Source organism: Galeopterus variegatus, unplaced genomic scaffold (genome assembly GCF_000696425.1).
Source record: "Galeopterus variegatus unplaced genomic scaffold, G_variegatus-3.0.2 Scaffold5672, whole genome shotgun sequence".
In the NCBI taxonomy this organism is placed as follows: domain Eukaryota; kingdom Metazoa; phylum Chordata; class Mammalia; order Dermoptera; family Cynocephalidae; genus Galeopterus; species Galeopterus variegatus.
The window spans coordinates 80384-86030 of record NW_007731783.1 but is presented as its reverse complement, the minus strand read 5'-3'; the positions used below and the strand labels follow the sequence as shown (position 1 = coordinate 86030).

At 32.0% G+C, this 5647-nt stretch overlaps 1 long non-coding RNA gene across 1 annotated transcript in view; it reads right to left on the bottom strand.

The window, feature by feature from the left end:
• Positions 1–935: 935 nt before the first annotated feature.
• Positions 936–5647, bottom strand: part of LOC103605238 — an 8728-nt gene continuing 4016 nt past the window's right edge. The window contains exon 3 of the long non-coding RNA XR_551781.1: positions 936–1112. This is a non-coding gene — a long non-coding RNA (uncharacterized LOC103605238). The remainder of the gene's footprint in view (positions 1113–5647) is intronic.

The window sequence follows — 5647 nt, the reverse complement described above, 5'->3', positions numbered from 1 at the left end:
AATACTAGTCAGATGCACTGCATTCCATTCTTAGAGAATAATTTTCTTATCCTGGATCAATGAAGAACTGGGCCTATGATAAATCATCATAATTGTGACACTCAGTTCTTCTCATTGCTACCTGACCTTTCATAGACTTCTGCCTCTAGCAAAGATATTTTGTTGTGTGTTTCATTCCGAGTTAATTACCTATCTCTGATAGATGGCATTGTAATAGATGTTGTCTCATCAGCATTCAGAATTATTCTCTAGCTTGAAGAGAAAGAGTAGGATAAAAATCTTCTAATTACACTCCACGTTCTCACTCATTAATTGACCTTCTTTCAAATATCCATAAATCCACTAATACGGTACACATTGCAGATAAATTAACAAATGTACATGTGTCTATCAAGAGAAATTTATCCAGTTGTAATCAGTTATGTTTATCACCAGTATTTGAGGGTTAGCTCCTACTAATGTTACAAAAAGAAAAGCAGATTTATTATTTTTATCTCTTTTTAAGTATTTTTTATTAAAACATGATTGTGGGGCACACAGTTGAATATCAATACATTTTGCCCAATTTTTAACCAGGTTATACTCATATGTATTCTTAGTACTGAGTTCTTTATAAGTCTTGGATGTTGATCCCTTATCAGATACATGGTTTGCCTTTTATTNTTTTTTATTAAAACATGATTGTGGGGCACACAGTTGAATATCAATACATTTTGCCCAATTTTTAACCAGGTTATACTCATATGTATTCTGAGTTCTTTATAAGTCTTGGATGTTGATCCCTTATCAGATACATGGTTTGCCTTTTATTTTGTTGATTGTTTCCTTTGCTTTGCGAAGCTTTTTAATTTGATCAACTTATTTATTTTCGTGTTTGTAGAGTGAGCATTTGATGTGACATCCAAGTAATCATTGCCAAGGCCAAAGGCAAGAAGCTTTCCTCTATGTTTTTCTTCTAGATTTATGACTTCAGGTCTTACATGTAGGTATTTTATCCATTTTGAGGTTTTTTTTGTGCATAGTGTTAGATACAGGTCCAATTTCATGAGATCATCTCTTCCTCCAAATTTCTAAGGTCAATATCCAATTCTCCAATAGTTCTCTTTCTTAATCTAGATCATTTCAAATACAAGAATAAAAGGAATTAAAGATTTACTGGGAGGGGCCTTGTACTAATTTGTGTCTTTGGCTAAAGCAGCTCTGACATTCTGAAATTATTAGCTTCAGATAGCTTATAGGAAAAAATGCAAGGTAAAGCATAAACTGGTTTAATATTTATCTTTTTTTTCAAGAGTGACTTTTGAAACCCAATACCAAGGGAATCTGCTTTGAGACTTAGGGTGTTTTAAGGTACAAAAGTGTCATTCTATTAACCAATAATTGAAGTTTTATCTTATTAGGGGAGTAAAATTGACAGACAAGAAAGGAAGGAAGGAAGGAAGGAAGGAAAGAAGGAAGGAAGGAAGGAAGGAAGAGAGAGAGAAAGAAAGAAAAAAACAAAGAAAAAAAGGTGTTCCCTGTCTCTCAGACTTGATAAAACTCCCAAAGAATAAGAAATAAAGTCAGTGGGCAGAGTAAACTTGACACTGCTGAGGTTGTCTATTCGGATACTTCTGTCTTGATCTCCCTGCTTAGCACAGGAGATAAGACAGGACTGAAGGGAGACAGATCAGCAAACTATTTCCTGTCACTTTGAGAAGACAGAAAATCAGCAGAAACCCACCGCATTTCAAAAAATCAACAAATCAAGACACTTACATGACTACTGCAGAATTTGAATGCAGAATTTACTCTATGTTTAAGTGAGATAGTAATATTGTCATTACATAAGAAATATCCATATATTTGTAAGACATACATACCAAAATATTTGGATATAAAATGCTAGTGATATACTTTTATACATTTTAGCTAAAAATGTATTATAACAAAATGTGAACCATTGTTAATCTAGGTATAAGGAGGTTCATTATACTCAATTCCTTCCTTTTTAAAGAAAGTTCAGTAAGTTGTCTACTAAAGCATAAAAAAGAATACGAGATAAGCCAGCAGTACTTAGGTCACAGTCTGTGATCTTCTGTATAGAAGTATTTTACTCCATATAAACATTCCTGTATGTTCCTTGTCATTTTGCAGCACTCATTTTCTTTGAGAAAACGGTTTGGTGCCCTGACAATGGTCTATGATGAGATGAAGTTTTTGTTTCCAATAAATGCTGACTTTTTTCATACCTTAATTCTTAGTCATACCGTTGAGAAAACGGTTTGGTGCCCTGACAATGGTCTATGATAAGATGAAGTTTTTGTTTCCAATAAATGCTGACTTTTTTCATACCTTAATTCTTAGTCATACCAAATTTTCCCTTCTCTGAATGCACTTGAAAATACATTCAATTTTTGCCAGAAAAAAATTATTCCCCAATTCTTCAGACATTTTCATTTTCTCCCATCTCTAGTTCATTGCAAAAATATCTGATCTATTTAACTAATTTATCTAATCTCTTGAACTCTAAAATCTATGAATATAAGAAAACATAATGCCAAGTTTATTTATAATTTGTAACTTATCTATAGAACAATATGAAATAAATGCTCCTATCTTTGTGATAAAAAGATACATGGAAGACTAGAGATGGTACAAGCTGTTGAATTAGAAAGAAAGGTCATTTGTATGGTGGTTTTATTTTAGGAATGCCCACATCCAAATTCATCCAAATCCATAACTACTAAATGCTATAAAATATCATTTTCAGATTAAAAATTGTGCAACTGTTTTCTAGGGCTGAAAAACTCAAGTGAGGAAAAGTGGATCAAATAAATCACAGAAGTTTGTGGATATACCTGCACATATTTACATCCAGAATATAAGTAATGCTTATGAGCATTAAACAACAGTAGACATTGCCTCTTCAGTACAATTCAAAGGAAAAACCATATTTTCTTTCTCTTACCCAGATTTCACATCATCATGTATACCTTTGGTGAGGGAATAACTGAAACTCATTAGAGATAAGATTCCAGAATAATTCAAAATTGTATTTATCAATTCTGAGCGATAGGAGAGATCTTCCAAGGTCAAGCAGAGGGAGAACTGTTCAGCAACACATATCATTTATAGCTTGGACCAGGCCTGCTAACAGCATGTTAGATATTGAGATGTTATTCAAGTCTTTTGAGATGCCTCCTGAAGAGGAGAAAAGCTTGCCTGTAGTGAACTGATAATTTTAAATATTTTATGCTTTAATACAAAGAACATAAACTTTAAAAAATATTCTAAAGTTTCAGAGGTTTTTTTTATAGACTTTCCCAAAAATATCCTTGAAAAATTGTGAAAGTCTATTTTTTTCCTCCACAGAGGAGAAAAACACCTGTCATTATGAATAGAATAATTTCTAATTCTCTCACCATCTATTTCTCTGAAAAATTTTCCAAAACAGAAGTTAATTATATCTCAAATAGTCAATGGAAAAATGAATTTCTCTCAAGCAAAATAAATGGTGGGTTTTAAAAATAAGTAGTATATGCCAATTTTAATGGATGCTTTTAAAATATTATCATAAATGATCTTAAAAGCAAATAGAAAAATAGACTGAAAGTTTCCACTCAGCTATTCATATCCACATGAATATATCCTGCCCATAAGTACTTAAAGTTTTTTTCCATCTAATCTTTTTATCTCTATAAATAATTAAGGTTACAATTGGGAGATGAAATGAAATGAGCAAATCTTTATTCCAAATGTGGGTTATTGAACATTTCTAAGTATTAAGTCCACTACATATTGCTATAATTGATTACAGTGGTGCTGCTCACAGTTAACACTTTGCCACCACTTCCATGCTTTGAGAGGTTTATCTCTCAGCTATAAACATTACTTTGTACTGAACTGCATGTGGAAGATGTCAGCTTTTGAGAAATAGATTTCATAAAATTGAGAAATAGAAGAATCAGACTAGACTTTTTTCTTACAACAGTATATCTTTGTGAAGTATCGAGTGTGTTTCAATAAAACATTTTTAAATTGCATGAGACATTTTTAAAGCAAGATTTGGCTATGACAATACTACATCAGAAAAAAATGTAAATGCAGAAATTACTTTCATTTTTATGGTCTCAGGGTGTAGTTTTCTATACTATTATGGTGTAAAGTAACGAGTGTGTTTCAATAAAACATTTTTAAATTGCATGAGACATTTTTAAAGCAAGATTTGGCTATGACAATACTACATCAGAAAAAAATGTAAATGCTGAAATTACTTTCATTTTTATGGTCTCAGGGTGTAGTTTTCTATACTATTATGGTGTAAAGTACAAGAGAATATATGATTTAAAGGCACAGTATATCTGAAACTATTTGAGACTTTTGGGTATCTTGTATTTAATTTGCTAGAGGAACTTTTCTTATTAATTGCCTATTGGCTCTTCATGCACACAAATATTCATTCAACAAATATTGAGGATCTAATATATCTTCAACATTGGTGATAAAATTCAATCCTGTGGAAGAGACGGATAAATAAACATTCAGCCACGTATATGTAAGTACCTCAGTAAATGCATGTTAAATGTATGTGTGTTTATGAAACAATGTATATAAGATGATATGGTAGCACATGCAAGTAGTTGTTAAAGTCTGATCCAAATACTTAAACATTAAATCTTTTTAAAGTTCTGCAGAAACTTTAAATAAAGTTTAGATATTTTGAAATTATCTGTATTTATAGACAATTAATTTCAGTAGTTTTTAATAGTTTATTGGGTTTATCTATAAATCAGAGGTGGCAAGATCAAGTGTCCACAAGAACTAGGGTAACAGAAATGTGTGACCCAAGACAAAGAAGAGAGTGTGGCTGAGGCTGGGGCTGGGAAGTATTGCTGAAGAGGTTCCTCAATAAACCTGGAAGTTTCCTATCCCACTTTTAGACACTCTTAGAATGAAAAATGTATAAAACATTGTGCCTGTCAGACTGAACAGATCCACATGGCAGATTTGGCCCAGCTATCCACACCAAGACCTGAATGGCTATTAAATACAATCCCATACATTTTTAGATATTTTACACTAAAAACACTATCCTCAATTTCAAATTTGAAACTTTTTTGTCATTAGTTGCTATCAGCAATTTATTTATAGAGAACTGTATCCACATGCCAGTTTAAGCTGAAAATTGAGTTTTTATGTAATTGTTGAGGGAGTTAAAAAGATGATGTTAAAAAGGAGAGATTTAACAGATCATATGGACATGGCATCATAAATAAGAGTAATTTATTGAAGTGTTCATGGTTGATGGTTCAGAAACTCAATTTAGTTATTTCACTCAAATCCACCAGATTCTGGGACCTGAATAGAATTAACCACACTCAAAATACACTGGTAAACAATTGCAAGAATAACTGCTATTTATTGATCACCTAATATGGAGATGGGCACTATGATAATTGTTTTAAAAACATTACTTTAAACAAATGTTTTAATTGTGGTTAAAATACACATAACATAAAAATAACCATCTTAATTTTTAAGTGTATAGTTCAGTAATGTTGAGCATTCACATCGTTGTGCTTCCAATCTCCAGAGCTCTTTCATTTTACAAAATGAAACTCTATACCATTAAATAATTCCCCATTCTCCCCTCCCCCCCCCCCCC